The 25,449-nt window shown below is 52.3% G+C and overlaps 1 protein-coding gene across 1 annotated transcript in view; it reads left to right on the top strand.

Annotated features, from left to right (window-relative positions):
- Positions 1 to 25,449, top strand: part of EPHB2 (EPH receptor B2) — a 205,639-nt gene that overhangs the window by 44,808 nt on the left and 135,382 nt on the right. The gene's annotated exons all lie outside the window — the stretch shown is intronic.

The raw sequence follows: 25,449 nt of genomic DNA, 5'->3' as shown, positions 1-25,449 counted from the left end.
GACCCTGGGCACAGATGTTCACTACATGGACTCAGGACAAGTGGGGAGGTGGAAATGCAGGGAGAGGGGCCGACAGCTGAGCTGAGGGCTTCTGAGGCAGGGGTGGGCTGGGGGTCCATCAGGCTGGAAGGGGTGGCTGGGGCTAGCTCAGGAATTCCGTGGGAAGAAGCTTGCACTTTCTCCCACAGGCCCTGGGGAGCCATGGGCAGGCCACGAGTAGGGAGTGACATGATAAAGGGGGTGTTCGGGAAGGGTCTGTGTGGCTGTGGTTTCAGGATGGATGGGGGCGGCGGAAGGGTCCAGAGGGGAGGCAGGAAGCTCCACTGGGCGGCTGGCCTGGGACAGTCCCCTGGGAGAGGCACAGGGAGCCTTCAGTCAGACTGACCGCCAGGACCTCATGGTCCTGGGCCCTGACCCGGCCCTGACCCTGAGTCCTGCCTGAGGTGCGGACTGGGCCCCAGTCCTTCCCTTCGCCCGTGGGCGGCTTTATCTGGGAGTCTCCGGAGGGCGTCCCGTCTGGATTGAGCCGGCCTGGCCGCCTGCAGATTTATGAGGTGTGGGGGAAGTGGCGGGGGCAGCGGGCGTGTGAGGCAGCCCTGGTGGGAGAGGGGAGAGCTGGAGGACGCTCTCCAGCCCACGGACCTGTGCTGACCCCATTTCCACCCCGAACTAACCCCACCCCATCTCACTGGGCCAGCCCTAGAACAAGGCGGCACCTGCTGCCTCAGTTTCTCCTCACAGACACCTTGAGGGGTGAGTAGAGAGAGGTTACATGCAAGAACCTTAGACATGAGGGGGCTGTAGACAGAACGTGCTAGAAGCTTCTGTACCCGGGTCAGAAGATGTCTATGATACGAAAGCAGGTTACTAACAGTATGCTGGGTACAATTCCATTTGCAACTTTGAAAGGAATAAATATGCATCTGTGCCTCTATAAATACATTTTATGTGCAGTAAAATGCCTAAATGGTGTTTAATTGTGACTTCTTCTGGGGAAAGAGCTTCGACTTTCACTTTATACCCATCTATATTGTTTCAATATCTTGTAAGCATATACTTTTTTCACTTACAAACTTTTTTAAAAACAGAGTAATGGTAGGAGGTGATGTTGGGTGGTGGAGGGCCTTTGTGTTTATTTATGGGTGATGGGGGTTGTTGTCGTGGGGGCCTGAGGGTGCTCAGGGTTGGGTGGTTCTGGAATACTTGGATCATTCTTTGCTGAGAGTCCCACCCCCGAGAGACCCCAGCCTCACTGGGTAGACCCCACATGGATGAGCTCCCAGGATAAGGCAGGCACAGACAGGTTCCAGGGAGCGGGGCAGAGACAGTCAGGGAGGGTTTCCCAAAGGTGGTGGCCATTGAAAGGTAAGACAATTAGGTTAGATGGGAAGGACAGCCTCGGGCATTCTAGAAGGGAAGCTAAGAGCAGACTCTGGAGTCAGAGAGGTGTGAATCCACATCCTTGCTCTTTTCCTTACCAGCCATGGGACTCTGAGCAAATTTTGTGGTCCCTGAACCTCAGTTTTCTCATCTGTGTAACGTTTACCCTAATGATGTTAAAAATTGACCAGGCGTGGTGCCTCATGCCTGTAATCCCAACACTTTGGGAGGCTGAGACAGATGGATCGCTTGAAGCCGGGAGTTTGTTTTTTTTAATTATTATACTTTATGTTCTAGGGTACATGTGCACAATGTGCAGGTTTGTTACATATGTATACATGTGCCATGTTGTTTTGCTGCACCCATTAACTCATCATTTACATTAGGTATATCTCCTAATGCTATCCCTCCCCCCTCCTCCCACTCTATGACAAGCCCCAGTGTGTGATGTTCCCCTTTCTGTGTCCAAGTGTTCTCGTTGTTCAATTCCCACCTATGAGTGAGAACATGCGGTGTTTGGTTTTTTAATCCTTGCAATAGTTTGCTGAGAACGATGGTTTCCAGCTGCATCCATGTCCCTACAAAGGACATGAACTCATCCTTTTTTATGGCTGCATAGTATTCCATGGTATATATGTGCCACATTTTCTTAATCCAGTCTATCATTGATGGACATTTGGGTTGGTTCCAAGTCTTTGCTATTGTGAATAGTGCCACAATAAACATACGTGTGCATGTGTCTTTATAGCAACATGATTTGTAATCGTTTGGGTATATCCCCAATAATGGGATGGCTGGGTCAAATGGTATTTCTAGTTCTAGATCCTTGAGAAATTACCACACTGTCTTCCACAATGGTTGAACTAGTTTACAGTCCCACCAACAGTGTAAAAGTGTTCCTATTTCTCCACATCCTCTCCGGCACCTGTCATTTCCTGACTTTTTAATGATCGCCATTCTAACTGGTGTGAGATGGTATCTCATTGTGGTTTTGATTTGCATTTCTCTGATGGCCAGTGATGATGAGCATTTTTTCATGTGTCTGTTGGCTGCATAAATGTCTTCTTTTGAGAAGTGTCTGTTCATATCCTTCGCCCACTTTTTGATGGGGTTGTTTGTTTCTTGTAAATTTGTTTGAGTTCTTTGTAGATTCTGGATATTAGCCCTTTTGTCAGATGAGTAGATTGCAAAATTTGTCTCCCATTCTGTAGGTTGCCTGTTCACTCTGATGGTAGTTTCTTTTGCTGTGCAGAAGCTCTTTAGTTTAATTAGATCCCATTTGTCAATTTTGGTAGCTGGGAGTTTAAGACCAGCCTGGGCAACATGGCAAGACCCTGTCTCTACAAAAAATAAAAATAAATTAGCCAGGCATGTTGGTGCACACCTGTAGTCCCAGCTACTTGGGAGCTGAAGTGGGAGGATCGCTTATGCCCGGGGGGTTGAAGCTGCAGCAAACCATGATTGTGCCACTGCACTCCAGCCTGGATGACATGGTGAGACCCTTTCCCCCCCCAAAAAAATCAGACCATGCTCACTATGTGTAAGCTATGTTTTAGGTGTAGGGATCCCAAAAGCTGGGGGATAGCCCCTGATAATTTGAAAGTACCCTGCCAGATGTCCAGGACCCCAGTCTGAAAAGGCATAGAGTCAGGAAGGGTCATGTAGAGGGAGAGGGTCCCTCCTAGGAGAGAACAGCTTCTCCTAGGAGAGGGCTTCCTAGGCAGTTGGATGATACTAGCAGCATGTCGTAAGGGCACCAGGCAGTGCTTAGGTCAAGGTCCATCCTGGTCTTGGTATCCAGTGGCAGCTGGCATTCCTTTGCATGAGCACTGCCTCCCTGGGGCTCCCAGGACAGCCTCAAAGCAGAACACCATGCTGCCCTTGTGCCACACCTGAGCTGTGATCCAAAGCCAGGGCGGGATTCTGGCTGCCCTCCAGAGACTGAGACTCAAGTCCCAGTGCCACCTCTCATTCATGGTCTTTCCCTGCATGATCAGGTCACCTTCCTAAGCCTCAGTTTCCCTCTCTGCGAGATAGTGCTATAAGGGGGCAAGCTGGACCTCTTTCTGAGGGCCACTCAAGATTTTATAGTCTGTGAGGTTGGAGCTAGTTGTCAGAACCAGTTCATATCCTCATCTCCCAGTACAGAGCCTGGTACCTATTGGGGGCCCAGCCAGGTCCTGGTGGATGGACAATGGATGGATGGATGGATGGATGGATGGATGGATGGATGGAGCATGGAGCATGGATGGATAAATGGATAGATGTGTGGATGGATGATGGGTGACGGGTGGGTGGGTGGATGAATGGATGGATGGATGATGGATGAATGGATGGATGGATGGGTAGACGAATGATGGATAGATGATGGCTGGATGGATGGATGGGTGGGTGGGTGGGTGGGTAGATGAATGATGGATGGATGGATGATGGGTGATGGGTAGGTGGATGGATGGTTATCTAATTAACTCATGAACACACCAGAAAATGACAGAATCGGATAATGAATGCTCCCTCCTCAGGTCTTTGCACTTGGTCCTTCCTCTCAGAACATTATTCCCAGCTGTTTTCCTGGCTAGCTTCCTCACCTGCCATGAAGCATCCTGAAAGGAAACTTAATCACCATGGGCTTTGAGCAAAACCCTTGGCCTCACCGAACCCTAGTTATCTCATCTGTAAAATGGAGACACGGAGGCTTACCTGTTTCTTTTATACTGCTCGGGTGCTCCCTGTGTACTTCTCAATTGCAGTACCTTTATTACCCTTTGTTGCACTTAAAGGTGGTCCGTTTGCCCCAGGCCATTCCTGCCACCCGGGCCCCCATTATCTGCCTTGCCCCGAGGGATGGTGGGATCTCATTCCTCTTGGAGTCGGCTGAGCTCAGCACAACCCTGCAGTATGCCCTCAGGGAGGCTCTGATGAGTGTCTGAGTGTCTGAGTATCCCTGACAGTGATGGGAAGGGGCCTTGCAAACTGTTTAGCACTGTGCTGTTGCCTTTCAGGAAGCTCAGCTGTGCCTCGGTCTATACCAACACCTCTGCCCAGTCACCTCCCTCATCAGGTGGCTCCGAGCCTTTGGGCAGAGAATTCAAAGCCCTTTCTACCACCCCAGCCCCAGCCCCTTGAGTTCTGTGACACACTTTAGAGGAGGTGTCATCCTCACAAGGGGGACAATTAGCAGCTCGCCTTCCTTGATATGTAGCACCCTCTGGAGGGATTCTTTCACCACAGCCACACCCACTGCTTCAAAGCCAAATTTTGGGCCTAACAGCAGGCCTGTGTGTGTGTCAGGGGAGGGGTGGAGAGGCTCAAGAACCTGCCCCAGATCCCACCCATGCAACATTCTCACTGCCTGTCAACCTGAGGCTTATGCACGCTATGGGTTCAAGAGGCACCTGCATCCTCTAATTTGCTATGGATGCCAAACCTCTGAGGCACGGCAGATGGATAACACAAGTCACCCATTTTACAGCTGAGAAAACTTAGACTTAAAGAAGTTCATGCTTGACTTATTCAGACAGAGCATAACCTGACTCAGTCTTGCCCTCCGAGACCCCACAGTTGGGTGGAGGTGGAGCCCTCAGAAATAATTATCTCCCAGCGTGGAGGATGGGGTGGAGGCTCACAGAAAGTGGGGCTGAGGGAACCCAAAAATGACCTCATAGCCAGGTCCTGAAAGCTGAGTGGAATTTTGGCAAACAGGGTGGTCTGGGGAAGACTGTGGGCTCAGGGCAATTCCAAGCATGGTAGTGGGGGCCTGGGTTTTTTAAGACAGGGACAACTCTGTCCCCTGTCTGCAGAGGCAGTCTTGATGACATCTATTTTGGTTTTGCTTCTAAAAGCACCTCCTGCCCCACCTGTGCCCTCTTCCCCAGCTTCAGGTGTTCTTGCTTCTGTTCTCAAGGAGCAGCTCTCCAGCCTTCCCAAAGCTGAGCTCCTCAGAGTCTCCGGTGGGTATAAGATCCTGTTTGGCCTTTTTCTCTCATCCTCCCCACAAGCCTGCAAAGGAAGGTCCCATGAGTCCAGATAAGGAAACCGCAGCTCAGAGAGGTGAATGCATGCGACCAAGGCCACACAGCCCAGCCCAAGGTTGACCCAGGTGATGCCAGCTGTCTCCAGAGCCAGTGGTCTTGCCAAGTGCACGTCTGTAGGCTGCCTGGGCTAGCAGCATCAGCATCACCTGGGAGGCTTGTGGAAAATACAGATTCCCAGCCACCAATTACGAGCCTGTCCCCATGATTCTCTTCTGGTCTCATGGGCATCAGGGAATGCTAGGACTGATGTTTTTAAAACTTGCCCAAGTCCGTTGTGATGCACAGCCAGCCGCTACCCTGTGCCACCACCAAATGATGTTCAAAGTGTGACAGATTATGAGAAGCAAAAAAACAAAGAGTAGCACGAACACACCAAAATGTTGGCAGTGGTCGTGGAGAGGGGGAGGGATAGTGGGGGGAGATAATTATTATTTTGTACTTTATACTTCCATCTGACTTTTCTGTGTTTTCCAAATTGTCTCTAATGAGCATGTATTGCTTTTATAATGAAAAAATAAATAACAGAGCATCTGGCTGGAAACCACTTGGAGAGGGGTGAGAATGAGCATTGGAGCCATGTCCACACAGACCCAGGTCAGCCACCCGCTCTTGGGCAGGGCACTTGACACTGAGCACTGAGCCTCCATTCCCTCCTCTGTAAAATGGGGATAGGAAAGTCTCAAAGTACAGCTAGGAGATAATTCCCTAGAGCTAACAATTTTCCTTCTTCCTTCCCTCTCCTGGACCTCTCTCTCCCTGGCAACCCTTCCCTGGACGCCCTTCCCTGCCAATGCCCAGTTGAAGCAGTTGAAGCCGCCTCCCCAGCTCACCCAGACCCTCATGGAGTGTGCAGTCTACCAGGGGCTTTCAGGGCTGCCTCAGCAAAGCCCATTTTGCAGATGGGGAAACCAAGGCCCTGAGCAGCCGAGGGACTTGGTTGCCAGCTCTGGCTCCCCAGCACAGGGAGGGGGGCGTACACGTGTCTGCTGCGCATCTCTGCCTGTCGTTGCCTTGCTCAGTGTGTGTGAGGGGGCAGCAAGTCACCATCTGTGTTTTCCAATAAAAGAAAATGAAAATTGAAGCACATTAAAAATAGCTCAATTGGGATTCCGAGCGGGGCTCTGAGGCCTGCTGTGGCAGACGCCCAGCCTGCCTCCCCCTCCTCCCAGCCTGGCACCGACATCACCCGGAGTCATCTGAGGCGAACGTCTCCTGGTGGCGTATGGGAAGGGGCCAGGGTGCAAGCAGTGTCCCTGATGGCACCAGGGGCCACTGGGGACCCCTGATTCCAGTTTCCCAGCTCCCAGCAGCTGGTATCCCACCAGAGACAGGAGAAAATGGAATCAGGGCCATATGCTGGGCAGACTTCAGACACCCTCCACTCCTCCCAGGGCCGCAGGACCCTCAGCTGGAACCTCTACCCCCCAAGAATGGCTCAGGGACACCCTGTGGCAGAAAGAAAGGCAGCCTCTTCTGGGGGCCTGGAAACCAGGTTCCCAGGCCACCTTTTCACTGAACCCCTGTGCTTTGAGCAAGCCAGGAACTCCTGTGGGCCTACTTCCTCCTCTGTCCAATAAGGGTCTTGGTAGGGGCCAAGGGGTGGTATGTGAGTGGGCTTCTGAGGCTCCTGTCTCCAGCAAGGCTCCTTCCTGGCTTCATGACCTGGGGAAGCCCCTTCCCCTCACTGAATCCCAGTGACCTAGTTGGAAATGAGGATGAGTTAGGAGTTTCCTGTAGGGGATGTGTCAGAGGACAAAAGGAGACATCAGTAAGCACTTAGCTTGGTGCCTGGCATGGACAGGGACTTGACCAGTGGGCACTATTGTAATCCTTCTCATTATCATGATTTTCTGTGAAATGGGAGTGTGGTGGCCCCACAGCGTAGAAAGCCTGGATGAGCTCTGCGCTGGCTGCAGTGGCTCATCACGAGGAAGGCTGGCATTCACCCAGGAGTGCTGGTGCCCAGTGATTCCCAGCATCTCTTCCTCCCCCGTGGGTCCTGCTCTCTGCAGCAGCATCCGGTGCCTATGGCCAGCCACCGTGCAGACCCTCAGTGAGGCAGACAAGGGGGCACGATTCCTACCTCAAGGCCTAGAGAGTGCTGGGCAGAGAGCAGCCCGGGACCCACACAGCTAGGCCCACGCAGGGGTTACCTGCCAGGATCTGAGTGATCTGGGAGTGGACAGGGCATCCATGGAGGACCTGAGCTGCCTGAATCTGGGCCTGTGCAAGCAGAACCCGGGCTACATCCTGCGGGATGGCCTTGGGCAGGTTGCTTCGCTTCTCTGGGCCTCAATTTCTTCATCTATAAAATGGGGTTGATAATAGTTCCTGCCTCACAGGACTTTGGGAAGACGAGTCCTGGGCAGGGTTTGGCAGGTGGGAAACACTACATCCATGGCACCCCTGAGAGCACCAGCGCACCCCCACCTGCAATCCCATCCCTCCAGGACGGAAACTGTTGCTGGGCCCACCAGGGACCAATCACACAGGACCAGCACCTGCCCCACCTCAGCTCCAAGCCTCTCCTGGACAGGCACACAGTAGAGGTGGGGTGGCTCCCCTCAACCATAGATGTCAACTAAAGTGGCCAGACCCCCCCCACACCACTTCAAATGCCCTTCAGCAGAGGGTCTGGGTGGTTTCTCAAGGGCGAGGAGTGAGTGTGTGGGGTTCATGGGTCCCGCCATCATGGGGTGTGAGAGATGACCACTTTCTCGACTGAGGATGGTCTGTTAGTTTCTTGTTGCTGCTATGACAAATTACCAAAGTCTTCATGGTTTAAAACAAGATGCATTTATTGTTTTACAGCCCTGAAGGTTAGACGTCTGAAAAGGGTTTCACTGGGCTGAAATGGCCAGCGGGGGGTAGAGGGCACACTACCTCCAGAAGCTCAGGAGGAGGATCCTTGCCCTTTCTAGAGAGTTCTAGAGGCTGCCTGCATCCCAGAGCTTGTGGCTTCTTCATCCCCAAAGTGTGTCACTCCTACCTGGCTTCTGACATCACATCTCCTCTCTAATGCCAACCCTCCCACCCCCTCATACGAGGACACTCATGATTACATTAGACCGACTTGGCTAATCCAGGATAATCCCCCCATCTCATGATTCCTAATCTCATCTCATTTGCAAAGTCCCTGTTGCTACATGAGGCAACATTCCCAGATTCTGGGGATTAGGAACATGGGCATCTCCTCGGGGACATTATTCTGTCTCCCATAAAAGAGAAAGCAAGTCGGCTCAGCCTTGCCCAGAGGGTGCTGGCTAATGTTGATAATAACAATATCATAACATCCGCTTATTGAGTGATTGCTTTGTGTTATAATTTGAGTGATAATGACCACGGTCAACATTTTACTGAGCACTTACTATAGCCAGGCTCTGGGCTAAGAACTTAACATGAATGATCTTGTCACAACCACCTGCAAGGCGGGTACCAATCTTGTTCCTATCCCACAGCTCAGAAAGGGAAGCTCGAGACTTACCCTGGGGTAGTGGGTTAGAAAGTGGGGTTCAAATGTAAATGACTCTGCTGGGCTTAGTGGCTCACTCCTGTAATCCCAGCACTTTGGGAGGCCAAGCCGGGCGGATCATTTGAGGCCAGGAGTTTGAAATCAGCCTGACCAACATGGTGAAACCCCATCTCGACTAAAAATACAAAAATTACACAGGTGTGGTGGCACACACCTGTAATCCCAGCTGTTCGGGAGGCTGAGGCAGGAGAATCTCTTGAACCAGGGAGGGAGGCGGAGGTTGCAGTAAGCCGAGATTTCACCACTGCACTCCAGCCTGGGCGACTCTCAAAAAAAAAAAAAAAAAAAAAAAAAAGATCTAAATGACTGCTGAGGCCACTGCCTCAGACCCTGGGATGTGCCGCTGGCGTTTGGACCTAACACCTGGGTTCCACTGCCAGGTTCCCGCTCCCCTGCCCCTCGCTCCAGTAGCAGATACAGTGTCACCCTTGCCAGTTTGGGTTCCTCCAAGCAGAGGCTGCGGTTGGGGTAGATGCACAGGAGGCACTCAGAGAGGGTGTTAAAACGGGAGGAGGGCGGAGCCTGGGAGGATAGGCAGGGGTGCTGAGGGCTGCTTGTGGGAGAGCGGAGTGGGTGTCTGTCTGAGTCTAATTCTGTATCTGGGTGAGGGTGAGGAGCCGGACATTCTGGGAACCAATTCTGGCCACACCAACACCACTGAGTGTTTCACAGGGAGCCTTGGCCCAGAACCTCTGAGGCTGTCTGTAACATAGGATCCCCACTGCACTCTGTTCCTTGCAAAGCCTTTAGGAAGCACCAGTGTGTTGAAAACCCTGAGTCTAGCCGGGTGCAGTGGTTGACGCCTGTAATCCCAACACTTTAGGGGACCGAGATGGAAGGATCACTTGAGGTCGGGAGTTCGAGACCAGCCTGGCCAACATGGCAAAACCCCATCTGTACTAAAACTACAAAAATTAGCCAGGCGTGGTGGCGGGCACCTGTAATCCCAGCTACTCGGGAGGCTGAGGTAGGGAATCGCTGAACCCTGGAGGAGGTTGCAGGGAGCCGAGATGGCACCACTGCACTCCAGCCTGGGTGACAGAGAGAGATCCTGTCTCAAAAAAACAAACAAACAAACAAAAGGAAACCCTGAGTCGATCCCTTGAGCACTGGCGTTCTCCTTTGCTGAAGCCCTGGGGCCCTTCCCCAGTTCTGTCTTTCCACCTCTCCACAGGCTTTCCATCACTCTGCGTCTTAGGCCCCACGCATTGCTACCTCACCATGGGATCTTGGACCAACCCCCAGGCTGCTTCAGTCTTTCCGTGTCTGCATTGGGTGCTGCCTTCATGCTGCATGGCAGCAATCCCTAAGGCCTCAGCTCATGATGTGACCCCTTCACGACCTTTGTGGGACTGACAAGGAACCTCCCCACCCTGGGAACCCACCGCTGACCTGGTCTGCTCCCTGGGGTGGGGGCAGAGGGGACAGAGGCCAGATACAGGAAGAGGGCCTCCCGCAGGAGTACGTGTCTTCCCTGCTCCTTCAGTTGGAGGCTCAGGGAAGATTCCTCAGACGTTCCCTGTTCGCAGCATCCTCCTCCATCAGGGTCTTCCCGCCTCCCTGGAGAGCTCAGCTGTAGCCAGTGGGAAATGGGACAGATAATTGCAACTTTAAATAAGGCCAAGTGTACGCTCCCTCCCAGGCCCAGCACAGGGGACTCTCTGAGCTTTGAAGGGAGGCAGCCGGGAGGAAGCCTCAAATGGCACTCAGAGTCCCAGCACTACCACTGCCTCCCTGGTGACCCCAGGCAAGTCACAGCCCCTCTCTGAGCCTCAGTTTCCTCATCTTTCAAATGGGGACCACATGGCATCATCTATGGAAAGTCGCTAGCACAGTGCCTGGTACACTGAGCACCTAGTAGGTACTCAATAGCTGGAAATAAGGATTATGATTATTATCCCTGTTCAGATTCAGCTGTCCTACTCATCCCACCCCACTCCAGAGGTTTCTTTGGGAGCTGTTCTCAGTCAAGTCAGCCTCTAGGTGAATGAGGGGCGACGGTGATTGTGGTACTAGCCTCCTCTGAGCTAGGCTGGCTGTGCCAGGCCTTGTGCAAAGAGTATTGTGTCCATACCTATGAGTAGGTGCTGTTTACTATTCCCATTTCCCAGATGAGGTCACTGAGGCCGCATCCTGTGGTGGGTGGGGGGAGGAGAGGGCTAGCAGGGAAGGGGTTGGGAGACCATCAGCCTGAGGGGACCACCCACCACCCACCCCATCAGAGAAGTATCCTGTCCCGGTGGGATGCAAGCCAGCGTGGTGAGATGCTTGAGGTTCCGGGTCCAATTTGCCCTTTATGGGAAAACATTTCTGAGCCTGCTCCCAGCATCAGTAGGTCTGACTGGCCTGCCCCAGGCTGCCGCCACCGCCACCAATACAGAATTCCTGGTGAGAAGGAACCCCAGTGTGGGGCTGGGTTGCTGGTGGGCTGACCGGGCAGGGCACTGGGCCCAGCTGTGGTCCGTGGTCCTGTGGCCTCCGGCTCTCATGTGGACCAGCGGAGTGGCACAGCCAGCAGCTTGGGAGGCTTCTGTTTGGCTCAGAGACAAGGCCGGGTCTGCCATGTTTGTGGGCTTAGCACAAGGCCATCTGACAGAGCCTCTCCTTGTGTCTCAGGGGAAGCTGTCTCCAGGTCACGCGGGGCACCAATGGCCTTCATCCTCCACTTAGCAGCCCAGCTTGCAGGGCCCCAGGCCCAGTCCAAAACCAGACTAGGAAAGGGCATCAGACACACTCTGGAGGGCGAATTGGAGCCCAGAGAAGGGGCGTCTAACTCAAGCTGGGGAAGTGGAGGTGGTCTGATTCCATGCTGCCACCTGAGGCCTGGAAGCCCACCCTTCCCGACCCCACTGCCTGCATCAGCTCTCACCTGAGACTTTCAACTCCCAAAAGGCTCCTTGGGGTCAGGAAAGGAGTTTGGGTCACACAGCCCAGAAATCAAAGCCTGCCTCCCTCACCAACTTGCAGCCAACTTGCAGGGATCTTGCCTGCTTACTTGTTCTCCCTGCCCCTTGATTTACTTATCTGCTAAATGGGGGCAATGATCCATCCCTTGAAGGGTTTTGGAAAGCTTAGAGGAGCTCATTTGCTATGCTGGATGTCCATTGCATGGGATAGTGCCTGGCAGGTAGTAGGTGCTCAGTAAACAGTAGCTATGATGATAGAGATCCTAGTGGTGGAAGCCGTATTCCTTCACCTCCTGACCCATGTCCTCCTTCCCACCACTGGCTCAGGGTGCCCCTCATCCCCCTGTGTCTTCTGCACCCCAAAAGCTCTCTTAATTTCGAGCCCTGCTCCACGTCAAGGGCCCCACCAGCCCATGCCAGAAGCTGGCTCTTTGGCTGGCCTTGCCTCTCAGGGTGTCAGTGAGAAATGGTGGGAAAGAAATGGTCACTAATGCTGAAGACACGGAGGCTCTGGTGAAGATGATGATGGGAAATTGCTGAGCAGCTCTCCTGAGAAACATCGACATGCGAGAAAATGCCCCAGCAGAGCCGTGACTGCTTAACTGCCTGAGATGCCAGGTGCGGTTGGCAGGAGAGCCCAGGGAGTCATGCTGAGCAGAGATGGCACCCTGGGGTGTTCTGTCACTGCACCCACACTCCCGAGGGCTGTGGAGGTGGTCCTGGAGCCAGGCGTTAACGTGGGAGGGATGCAGGCATTCTGGAAACGTCTCCTCCGAGGCAGCAGCCTCTCTCAGAAAGTGGGAGGGCTTTGGAGCCATCAGACCTAAAGTGGAATCTCTTCTCTGCTCCCGACCAGCTGTGTGGCCTGGAGAAGCCCTCTGTACCTCTCTGATCCTACAATTTCCTCATCTATAACGTGGATCCATTACACAAGAGAACACAGCAACAGCTGTCAGACCACTTCTTCTATGGTCCCCTCCTATCTTAGGGATGAAGTCTTAGTCCTTCAACCTGGCATTCAAGACTCTTTGTGAGGCCAGGTACAGTGGCTCACACCTGTAATCCCAGCACTTTGGGAGGCTGAAGTGGGAGGATCATGTGAGACCAAGAGTTCAAGACCAGCACGGGCAACATAGCTAGATCCCAGTCTCTACTAAATAAAAAAAAAAAAAAAAAAAGAAAGAAAGAAAGAAAGAAATAAGCAAGCAAGCAAACAAGCCAGCAGGGTATTGTGATCGCGCATGTAGTCCCAGCTACTCAGGAGGCCAAGGTGGGAGGATCACTTGAGCCCTGGAGGTTGAGGCTCCAGTGAGTCATGCTGCCACTGCACTCTGGCCTGGGTGACAGAGAGAGACCCTGTCTCCATTAAAAAATAATAATAATAATAAGACTGTGGTGTCTGGAGTTCTCTTTCTCCTAGGCCTTCCTTCTCCCTCCTGCAGGTTCTTGAAGGGGCCCTGATCATTGTCTCCTCCTGGCCTTTGTACAAGCTGTTCTCTCTGCCCGAGACACCCTTTCCCCTTCTCCTGGTGCTTTCTCTTTCCCTCCTTCCTTTTGCCTTGCTGTCTTCTACTCAATTTGGGGTTCAAGCCAGTTGCCACTCACTTGGGAAGTCTCCTCTAACCTCCAGGCAGGGTTAGGACTCCTCCTTTGCTGTGGGATCCCCCTTATAGACTGGGACCCCTTATGTCTGGGATCTCCCTTACAGACTGTAGGACAGGGGACTGTGGCAGGGGTGGGGCTGAACCTGGTTTAAGTTACCATTCACTGGCCCCTCTTGGGATGGGATGAGCCCCAGCCATGTGCATGTCCATAATGTGATGTGGACAACAGATTCACAGGCCACATGGGGCCCTGGTGAAGCAGGCTGTCTGAAGGCAAAGGGGAGCCAAGTTCCAAGGCCACAGAACAGAGCCCAGGATGCCAGACTCAGCAAGGGCCCAATCCGCAGGTAGAATGTGGAGCTTGGAAAGTACTTGGGAACTAGTGGCAGGAGCCATACGAGGTTTGCTTCAAATCAGTAAATTTCTCTAAGTCAGTGATAGTATCTATTTTTGATTCTCCAATACTACTTCTTTTTCTTTTTTTGAGACAAGAGTCTCACTCACTCTGTCACCCAGGCTGGAGTGCAGTGGCGAGATCTCAGCTCACTGCAACCTCTGCCTCCTGGGTTCAAGTTGATTCTCGTACCTCAGTCTCCCAAGTAGCTGGGATTACAGGCATGTACCACCACACCCAGCTAATTTTTGTATTTTTAGTAGAGACAGGGTTTTGCCATGTGATCCGGGGTGGTCTGGAACTCCTGAGCTACAGCGGTTCACCCACCTCAGCCTCCCAAAGTGCTGGGATCACAGGCGTAAGCCACCACATACAGCCTGATTCTCTAGTACTCAGCATGGGCTTGGCACATAGTAGCTGTTCAACAAATGCAGGCTGGCTGGATGGGAGGAGTGGGTAGCAGATGTATAGATGTATAAATAAATGATGTGAATGGATGGACAGGTAAATGAATGGTCGAGTGGATAGATGAATGGAAAGAGGAGAGGTAGGGAGGGAGATTGCTTCAGAGGAAGGGAGAAAACCTAAGTGGGATGCTGGGCATAGGGGTGAGTGGATGAGTTGGTGGTGTAAGGATAGACAGATGAATGAGGTAAATGAGAGAATGAGTAGATGAATAAATAGATGGGTGAGTGGAAGACAAGATGGCAGAATGACTTCATAAATAGCTGCTTGGATTGGGTAATTAGATGGATGGATGGATAGGTGAACGTGTGGGTGGGTGGACTGCTGGATCAGTGAATGGGTGGCTACATGGGCGGGCAGATAGATCAGCGTATAGATGTGTGCGGGTGGGTAAATAGGTAGGTGGGTGAGTGAGCAGATGTCAAGATGGTTTATGGATGATTGCAAGGATTGGATGGTTGGAAAGATAGATGGATGAGTGGGCGTATGGGTCAATGGGTGAATGAATAAACAGTAAATTTCATGTAGCTCAATGCCTGACACCCTGCCCAGAAGCAGAGGGGTGGTCTGGGTTCTGGGATTTGAGTTAATTGTCCTTCACTGGGGGAAACCAGTGCCAATTAGGCAAATCCATCAAGTCCCAGCAGGTCCTGCAGCAGGCTTGCTAATTGACTCCAACCTGACAGACCCCATCTTGGACTTACAGTGGCCTGTGCCTTATTGATTTGTAATTTACACTCCATTCACATGCAGAAGGATTTGAGGTGACTTGTAAGATGAAACCTGCATGCAACAGGACAGTTAGAAGTAAAGTGAGACACCTAAGAGGCCACACAGCAGAGTGATTTTAAAAGAGTACCTGGTTCTGCTCCTGGATCTGCTGTGTACTCGCTGTGTGATGTTGGGCAGGTTACTTAACCTCTCTGAAGGTTATTTTCCCCCATCTGTAGGAAGGAAGGGATGAAGGGAGGTTGGTTCAGTAGGAAGATGAATGGATACATATGCGAGATGCTAGTGGATGAACAGGTGGTAGAATACTAGGTGAGTGGAGTGGGACAGATGGATGGGGTGACAGGGTGGGTGGGTGGATGAATAGATGGGTGGGTGGGTAAATGGGGACAATAATCATTATCACGTGGGGCATTGTGAGCATCAAAACAGATAATATGTGTGACAGCTCAGCACACTAAGTACTTTGATTATCTACTATATGGAGTCATCTTGATACCAGTGACCGCGTTTCCTGGAGGAAAAACTCAGACACCCAGACTGATGATGTCGGCAAGAAAGAGCATTTAAGGTCTGGGTGGGCCTGGGTGGGTCTGGGTGGGCCTGGGTGATCAGGAGTAAGGTGGTTCTAGAGGTTGGTGGCTACCACAGTAAACCAGACCCGGTCCTGCCTACAAGGCACTTACAGTCTAGTTGAGGAGCAGATGAGTAAAAGAAAGTTGCAGGACACGGTGACAAGTGCAATGATGGGAGACACACACAGGACTCCGGGAGCCCCAGTGCCAGGGTCATCAGGGAAGGCTTCTCAGAGGAGAAGACATTTGAGATGGGTCTTAATGAACTTGTCTGAGTGTCCTAGGCAGGCCAGGAGGACGAGGGACATGACAGGGAGAAGGAACAGCACCTCGAGTGGCAACTATGGAGTGAGGCTGTGTCCAGTGGGCAGAGGGGAGATGCACACAATTTAGAACCACTCAGAAGGGATGCAGCTATAAGCAACTGGGGTGCCCAGGCCCCCTGCCTTCATTAGCCAGCCTGAGCGTATCTCAGCTCTGCCGTGTCTTGCAAGTGACTGCCTCTCTGAGCTTTCCTCCCCTCTTCTGTAAAATGGCCCTGACGGTTGGTCCTCCCTCAGTGTGTCCCGTTAGGACCTCAGGAGATGAGTATTAACGTGGTAGGCATTGTTCCATGCACACGGTAGCTGCCCAGTAATGCCAGCTGCCATGATGATACTTCTTTACCTACTGAATAGATGTGAAAACCGTGTGGGTTCATTTAAGTAAAAAGGCTTCAAAAATTAAAAAATCACTCGGCAAATGCTGGCTGTGAGATGCAGCCTGGTGTGTCGGGAAGGCTTGAGGGCGATTGGCCTGGGTTCAGTTTCTGATTCACTATGTGGCCTTGGTCAAGTCACCTAAAATGGGACCAGTCGCAGGCATCCCTCAGGGTTGGCGTGGGAACTAAAGGAGCGCTTAATGTGTCCAGGGCTGTTCCCATCCCTGCCTCCCTTCTTTCCCTTCCCCAGCAAGCCCTGGTGTTCATTTACCACCCACCCCACCCCCAGCAACCCCGTCCCAGACCCCCATCCATCATCCTGTCCTTTGCCGAGGTTAAGTGGGTCCCCAAGCAGCGAATCCAAACTCTCCCGAAGCCCCGGCTGCACAATGTGGCCCGCTGTTAGTGAGCAGCCGGGCTGGCCCAGAGGATTGGGTTTCAGCCGGGGCGGCCGGCGCTGGCGGATGCCCAGGCCAGCGGCAGGCAGGCAGGGGACAGAGCAGAGGAGCTGGCGTCACAGGGATTCCTCCGCCTGGGCCTGAGAAAACAAGAGCAGGCTCCAAGCAGGCAACCGAGGCAGAGAAGGGCCTCTGAGCGGTGGGAGGACAAGAAGGGGTGTGTGCTACGAGAGTCCTCGGGCAGAAGGATTTTACATTAGCCAGGTTCTCTTTCCTCGAGACTGAGGGCTGAGCAGGGGGCCGAGGTAGAAAAACAACGTGCTGCTTGTTGGTAGATTTCACTTTAGAAAATCTGCATTCTTCTAGGAGCTAGTCGGGGGCTTCTCTGGTGTCTCCACCTCTTGCCTTGCTTTGGGCCAGTGAACCCAAGGCCATCTTGGGCTCCCATTCTCATGATGTTTATAGAGGAGAGAGCTCAGGAAACTTAATCAGGCTGTCTTGGGTTCAAATCTCAGCTTTGCTTCTTTCTGGCTGTAGGACTTGGGGCAGATCTCTGAGCCTCTGCAGGCTCAGTTTTCTCATCTGTACAATGGGATAAAGGTATTGGCCTTGCAGGGCGTGCAGAGGGTTTAGCTCAGGGCCTGGCAACGAGGGCACAGGTGGATGAAAGCAGTGATTCTTTCTTCCATTTCCTGAGGCAGCATGGTCTAGTGGCTTCTGGGATCGGACCAAAGCGATGAAATTTTACACTGCCCCTTACTGGCCATGTGGCCTTTTGGAAGTCATTGATCCCTCTGAGCCTTGGTTTCCCCATAAGTTTGCTCTAGGATGTAAATGAGACAATATCAATGAAGTGCCTGCCCCTAGGAGGCCTCCACCAATGTTAGTGACTTTCCTTATGGCTCTGTATGGTCCAGCCTTTGCATGCTGTAAAAACCTTTGGCTCCCAATGCCTCCTTTGATCTTTAGAACAATGCAGTGAAGTATACAGAGCAAGGATTCTGTCATCACCATTTTACAGATGAGGAAACTAAGGCTCGGAGAGGTGAAGTGACTCTTCCAAGCTTGTCGGTGTCCTTGCCTCCTCCTGGAATTTCTAACTTGGACCATGGAAAGAGTGCTGTGACCATGGACAGTCTGGGTCAGGCCTCCAGGCTGGCCTTACCAGGCCATGAGATCCCAGCCAGGCCTAGCTTCAGGTCTCTTCAGCCCCACCAGCCCCAGACAGGGTGCAGCAGGAGCCGCTGGGAAGAGCCCGGGCTTGCAACTGCTGTGTGGGTCTCACGCCAGGCTGGTTTGCTGCCTGGACTGCAGGCTGCTGGTCAGTTTGTAGGTGAAGACCCGTGGGTACAGTTCATCTTCAGCTTCAACCCTTCCCCCAGCTGGCCCCCAAATCTAGCCTAATTTCCTCCGCCAAGGCCACTCTGTGACTCAGCGGTTCTCAGGGCAGATCACATCACTACCCTCTTCAGGAATCTTCCATAGCTCCCCGCTGCTTGTGGGATAAGACCCAACTTCCTCAGCCCCACATTTGAGAGGCCCTCCACATTCTGACGCCCTGTCCTGTGCTACCATCTCCTTCCATGAAGCATTTTGCTCCCACTACATGGGACGGATACTCCAGCGTGGCGCAGTGGCTAAGGACATGGGCTTTGGTGCGAGGCAGACCCAGCTCCACCGCTTCCTGGCCATGGAAACCTTGAACAACCTCTCCAAACTTTGATTTCTCCAACTGTAAAGGGAGATCCTAAAGTACTTACTTCACAAATAGTTAACAATGAAATGGGATAATGAGTGCTAAGCGCTTGGCCTGGAGCCCACCACTGAGAGCCAGTCATCAGTTTTATGATTGCCCAGCCTTCCCCGATGTCTTACACTTCTGGGCCTTTGATTCTGCTGGGCCCTGTATGTGGTGTGCCCTTCCCTCTCCTCCCAGCTCACACGCCACCTCCTCTGAGATGCCTTTCCAAATTTCCTGCTCAAAGCTACTCCCTTCTTCCTCTGGGTTTCCTGGCTCCTGGCCGGGACCAGCCGTCTCACTCCGCCTCTCCCTGCAGTAAGTTCACACGTCGGGCACTAGTCTGGGAGCTTTTTGAGGGAAGGGCCTGCTGATCTGCCTCTGTGTCTCCAGTGCCTGGCTCAGGGCCTGGCACACATCGGGTGGAGGAGATGTTCATTGAATGACCATGACTTTGTTACTTAACCCAGCCAGAGCAGGAGGAGTCAGGATAGCTGCCAGGAAGAAGGAAGAAGGAGGCTTTGAGCTCAGTTTTGGAAGAGAAGTTAGCCAGGCCAACAAAGCAAGAAAGGCCAGGCGTTCCAGGCAGAAAAATCTAGAAGGGTCAAGTCGCCAGTGTTCGGGGAGGTAAAGTGCCTTCTGCAAGCAGGAGGAAATTTTGGATGGCTGGATATGAGAGACGCGGAAGACTGGCTGGAAGGAAATTAGCTGGCCTGCTTGGCAGGGGCCTCGAGTAGCTTGTTGAGAGCTAGGACTTGATCCTTCAGGCAGCAGGAGCTCTGAAGGGCGATCACACGTGGACTTTAGGAACATCACCCAGCTGCCGTGTGGAGGATGGATGCGTGTACTAGTGCCAGGCCTCGTTCTTAGTGTTGAGGGTACAGTGGTAAACAAGGTGGATGCAGACCTCCCCTACATGTGGGCCGTGGGAGACATCAGATGAACAAGACTCACCTACATGGTGGCATTTAATTCTCACAATGACCCATTTTTCAGATGCGGAAACTGAGGCCCAGAGAGAACTGGCATGCTTGCAATCACACACTAGAGAGTGCCACAGCCAAGATTCTGGCCTGGGCAGTCTATGCCCTTCTCCCGCCGCCTGCTATTCTCACACAGGCCCACGCAGAGAGAGAAGATAAACACACACAAGCCCTGATGACTTTGTTGTTTTGTGGTGGTGTTTTTTAAGGCTATGGCCATGGCATCTTAAAAATAGCACAGTTGTGAAAATAGATGGATGTGGGTTCCAGTCCTAGCCCTGCCTGTGTGCACTTGTGCAGGTTGCTTCTCCTCTCTGACCTCAGTTTCCTCATCTGTGAAATGGGGTTAATACTAGTATATACTTCTGGAGGTTGAGCCTGCAATGGCATTTAGAAGGCCCTGGACAGTGCTTGGCACGCAATAGGTGCTTAATGAAAGTTCTTTCTTAATGACTTTGGAACACTCACATACTGTCATTAGTGCAGACAAGCAGCATCTGTGGTCCTAGAGAATTATAGCCCATGAGGGGATCAGACAGAGCTGACTAGGAGTGGATTGGAGAATAGGGGGCAACCACCCGCTCCAGCCTGAGAGCAAGGGGCCCCCCTGCAGCCACCTCCTTTCAGCCCAACGCTAACGACTTCAGTGTGTCTCCCCTTTAAGTTCAAATATTTCTGAAATGTACACTGCTCGTTCACACATAGCCAGAGGGGCCATCGGGCCTCCCCAGCCCGGCAGTCAGGGCCTCCTGATTGCTTTCTTCTGTGCAGCCTCCAGGAAGGAGAGGGGGTGTGGGTACAGTAGGGATAGGGCCAAAGTCACTCCCATGGCCGGGCCCCTGTTTTCACACTGAGGAAGATGCTCTGGGCTGGTGGCCCCAGTTGCAGCTTTTGCCTGGATGCTAAGAATCTGTGAGTCTCTTTCTTCATCTATCCATTGGGATTTTTTTAAATGGGCATTAAGAGCAGCCCAGGTCTGGGAACCAGACATTTCAATAGGGTGGGAGGGCCTAAGAGCAGGTGAAACGGCACAGTGGGCAGAGTGGGAAGCAGGTGGTAACAGCGAGGCTGGCAAGGATGTGGGGAGACAGGGATGATCCAGCAGAGGGACCTTGGAGAGCTGCTGACCCTTCATGGCCCTGTCCTGTGCTACCTGGGCAGCCCCTGCTTCACCTCTCCAGGCTCAGCTGTCAGCTCCCACCGCTTCCAGCCCCATCCTTCAGCCAGCGCTTGATTCCCACAAACCCCGCTATGGCCCAGCTCACCTCCTGGTCTTTGCCCTGCTTCCCCTCTGCCTAGCGTGCCCTTCCCACTCCACATCAGTCACTCCCCACTCACTCAGTCTTTAAGCCTCTGTGCAGGCATCACGTTCTCCTGGAAGCCATCCCTAAATTTGGCATCTTCTTCCCCTCCTTCCATATTCATTTCCTATACCCTGCAATACACCATGCACATCCTCATCGTGGTCTCAGCCACATAGTGTGGTGATTAATTATCTGTGTACAGTGACAACAGCTTCCCCTGCATGAGAGATTGTCACCGTCACAGTGGGGATAGAGATAGAAACATTTCCAGAGCTTCAGAGGCAGCTCAAGGGAGCCCAGCAGCTCCCAAAGTATGGGAAGTGAAATGATGTTCCGGACTTTGCAGACAAACATTTTTAATTGTAGTAGTCTATGTTTATTTTCCTTCCTGTTATAGCAAGAGATATTGGTTTTCCATTTATAATCATGATTACATTTTTTTCCTCTTTAAGATACATTTAAGAAAGAAAAGGAGTCAAGTGGAAGAAAAAGTAGTAACTAAATAATTGTACAGGTTGTAGGTGGAAATGGCTAAAGTCATTAACATTGTCTATATTAAAGGCTCAAGCCTGGGCAACCCTATTGGAACAGAACACTGGCATATGCTCAAGCCTTGCAGATGGGGAGAGGAGGCCTGTGTGCCAAGCCCTTTGCTAGGTCTTAGGGATCCCAGGACCGGGACCCAGCACCCACCTCTCAGGGGACCACAGAGCTTTGGGAGATGATAGCAAATAGGGGTAGTTACCACCCAGAATATCTTCAAGTGCCAGGATATCTTGACGCACCCTTGGCTGCAAAGTGTTGGGGCAGAATGGATTTAAGAGGACTTGCTAGAGGAGGTGACCTGAGTTGAGACTTCACAGATGAACAGTAGGGCAGGCAAAGAAGATGTAAGGGTGAGAAGGTCAGAAGGAACAGTATGTGTGAGGTCCAAGGGTGAGAAAACACCACATTGTCTGTGCAGAGTGAGACGGCCAGTCTCTTCACCTACTCATAGCTAACTGGAAGGTAGCTTGTGAGTGGAATAGATGTGTGATCTTGGGCATGTTCCCGAGGCTTTGGAAGCCTCAGCTTTCTCATCTGTGAAATGGGTCATCTGTGAAATGGGACAGTATCAAGTACCTCTTGGCATTATTGTGAGAATGTTGGTGAGAGATTCTGGCTCCTAATAGGATCTCAGCAGACATGAGTTCTCTCCCTTTGTAGGCTTTTGGGATTGGAGGGGAGACATCTGGTGTGTTACAGGGTGGAAAAAGGACATGACGGTGGTGGAAACAGAGCTTGGTTTCCTGAACCCACTAAGTTCTTGAGGCAATAAGTATTAACTCCAGATTCCCCAGAGAACAGAGTTTGACTTTTGTGCTTGGTTTGAGAGAAACAAAGAGAAAACTCAGGGCACCCCAGGGAAAGCAGCATCAGATGGACTGGGACAGGCTCCATGGAGGCTTTGGCCGTGGAGCAAGAGACTGATGCTTGTCAGATGTTGGCAGGCGTATCTGGGAGGTGGGGGAAGGCAGGCAGACTAACCTAGAGCCTCTTGGGACTGCCTTCACTTTCAGGGGCCACCTAATAAGCCCAAAGGAGGAAGCAGTGTGTGCAGGCACTGGGTGTGCCAAAAAGCATTGCACACCATCTAAAGACAGCAGCTGTTACTAAGTGAGGATCTACTTTGTGCTGGGATCCAAGCTGCTATACTTCCAGACTCGGAAGGTATTTTGGCCATTTTCCAGGTGAGGAAACTGAGACTTAACAAGAGGTAGAACAAATAAAGGTCCATTTGTTTTTTGTTTGTTTTTGTTTTGTTTTGTTTTGTTTTGTTTTGTTTTGTTTTGTTTTTTGAGACAGAGTCTTGCTCTGTCGCCCAGGCAGGCATGCAATGGTGCAATCTCAGTTCACTGCAACCTCTGCCTCCCAGGTTCAAGCAATTTTCCTGCTTTAGCCTCCCAGGTAGCTGGGATTACAGGCATGCATCACCATGCCTGACTAATTTTTGCATTTTTAGTAGAGACGGGGTTTGACCATGTTGGCCAGGCTGGTCTCAAACTCCTGACCTCAAGTGATCTGCCCGCCTCAAAAGGTTCATTTGTAATAGTCTGTGTTTATTTTCCTTCCTTTTATGGCAAGTGATATTGGTTACCAAGCAAGGAAGGGACAGGACTGGTGTTAGAATCCAGATCTCTGTGACCTCCAGAGCCCAGGTCTGTCTGCTCTGCTCATTTGCCTTTTGTGCAGAGGTAGAGGGAGGTGTTAAAATTGAAAAGCAAAAGACCAGGTTGGGGAGAGAGCATGCTTGTGCTGCCTCCTGCCACAACCCAGAGGTGTGACAGATTTCCCAGAGCCAGGCTTCCAGGCAAAGCCAGGAGTGGCACTGGAGAAGGGAGCCGAGGAGATGCCGGCCCTCTGCCTCTCCCAAGGGGATCTGCAAACTTCATGTTCCTTCGTGTTTCCTTTGTGTCTGCAAACCAGCCAGTCCATTTACTTCCAGTCCTTCTGAGATCCTCCCAATGCTTTGGGCCACTGCTTTGGGCCAGGAGAGGTAGAAGGCACAGGCGGACAGTGGGGTCCCCCACCCTAATCTTCTTGGAAGCCCAGAGTTTGAGCACCAACTTTTAGTGTGTGACTTTGGCAAGCCATTTGCCCTCTTTGAGCCCAAGTTTCCACCCGTACGATGAAGATGTCAGTTCCCGGCCCCTCCTTCTCTGGGCCATGGAATCCTCTAGTGTTTGGCCTCTGGGTCAGCCCAGGAATCTGGCCAAGGGATGGGGCCACCTGCTTGGTGGGCTTGCCTCCCCCGCCCGACCCTCTTCTTGTCCCAAGCAGAGTCTCTCCTCTGCCTTGTTCGACACAGCTCCCAGCAGCTGTTCCCTGGGCCCAGGCAGAGAGCCCGGCTTGGCGTGTCTCTGGCTGAGGCTGATGAGAGAAAACAGGTTAAAAGTTCAGCCCTTGTTCTCTCCAGGAAGAAAAATCTGTAGCATTCGGAGTGTGAAAAGGAACCCTTTTTTCAGCTCCAAAGCTGCATAATAGAACTTCCCTCCAATTTGCCATCAAAAAGATGCCCTTGGCACTGGCTCCACCGTCCCTGGCACCCTTACCCCACACCCCTCCCTGTGCCAGCCCCCAGTGGAAAGGGACACAGTGACCACAGGCGGTCACGGGGATGCCAGTGCACAGGGACACAAGCCACAGGCGGTCACGGGGACACTTCTGCATCCTCTCTTGTCAGCTCATGGGGTCTGACTAGGGTCACCTCTGGCCAAATGCTTCCTCCTGTCCCCACCCTTTATCCCCTCCACCTCTGCTCTAGTTCAAGCCCTAATTATCTGCCATTTGGACCTTCTGAGCTGCCTGGACACTGGGCACACAGCCCCAATCTCCTGGTCCTTGTCATTTAGCCCAGACCATTAAACTAATTGTTTGAAGTGCCTAAAAGTTTATAGGCTAGGAGGCAAGACACCTGCACTTCCCACTGTGCCGCCAACTCCTACGCAATCTTTGGAAGCCCCTTCTCATCCCTGTGCTTCCGTTGCCCTGTCTCCGAAAGGAGGCGGTTGGGCTGGGCCAGGGACAGTATCTCTGGTTCATATTTGTTTCCTGGAATACTGTGGCAAGACGTATCATGTGGCCATGGTATATGAACTGATGAGTGACGCCTGCCCTGGGCACAGAATTGGAGCATGGCAGCAAGCATACCTCTTACCCACTCTCACCGAGCGAGGTGGTGTCACTGTGACCTTCTAGGTCTCTCCCCCTACTGTCTCATAACTATTTATATTCATACCTCATCTCCACTACTAGACCAGGAACTGCTCCATGGTAGGGTCTTGCTAGCCACAGTTCTCTCTCTCAGGGTGCCCAGTGCAGTGCCTGGTACATAATGGGCATCAGGATATTTTGTTGAATGAATGCTTGAAAGGGGTTCATTTAAATTCATTCGGTGTATTGCAATTCCATTCAGAAAGTGTTTGGAAGCCAGAGAGGCCAGGAAGGGGTAGAAGAGAGGGGTCCTGAACCTGACCTGGGGATAATGGGGGTCTCCAGGGCCATGTGGCTCTTCTTCCCCTTAGGCCATGTGGCTCCCTGCAGCTGCTGGAATTGGGGGAGGCAAGTGGGGCCCAGGATGGTCCCAGATGCTGATGTGTCTCCTGAACCCTCACAGGCCATGTGACAGTTGGCCCCTACTGGGTGCAGTGCTTGCTCTCAACACTTCTGCACTCCCGGGACCCTGTCCTGGGGGGCAGAGTTGCCTGAGCCCTGGGGGCAGGACCTCAGCCACGGGAACATGATGGAAGACTCCAGGTTTCTAGAGAAAGGGAGAGTGTCTTGACAAGATGTGTGCACCAGAGGGGCAAGGAGGGGAAACTGGGGGGGTCTCAGCTGGGACACAAGAACAGCCCCTTTAAGGCCCAAGTTCCAGTTTTTGAGAGTTTCATGCAAGCTAAAAAGCAAACAGATCCCCAGAGTTTGATGTTTAGTGGCAAGACCCAAGAGTTTAGTGGCAGACCCTCTGAAACCCATCCGGTAGACCCCAGGTTTACTGGATATAAGACACTCCCCGTCCAGAAAAGGAAGGGAAGGACAGTACTTAGGTTAGTGCGATTAGACTGGCCGAGAGGTAGAGCCTGACCACGATGTAAGGATGGACTTGGCCTGGAGGGGCGGGGCCTAGAGGAGTGGCATTAGATGATTGGCTAGGCTGTGGGGGTAGGC

The sequence above is a fragment of the Piliocolobus tephrosceles genome, chromosome 1 (assembly GCF_002776525.5).
Source record: "Piliocolobus tephrosceles isolate RC106 chromosome 1, ASM277652v3, whole genome shotgun sequence".
NCBI classification, from domain to species: Eukaryota; Metazoa; Chordata; class Mammalia; order Primates; family Cercopithecidae; genus Piliocolobus; species Piliocolobus tephrosceles.
This window is presented reverse-complemented; position numbering and strand designations above follow the sequence as displayed.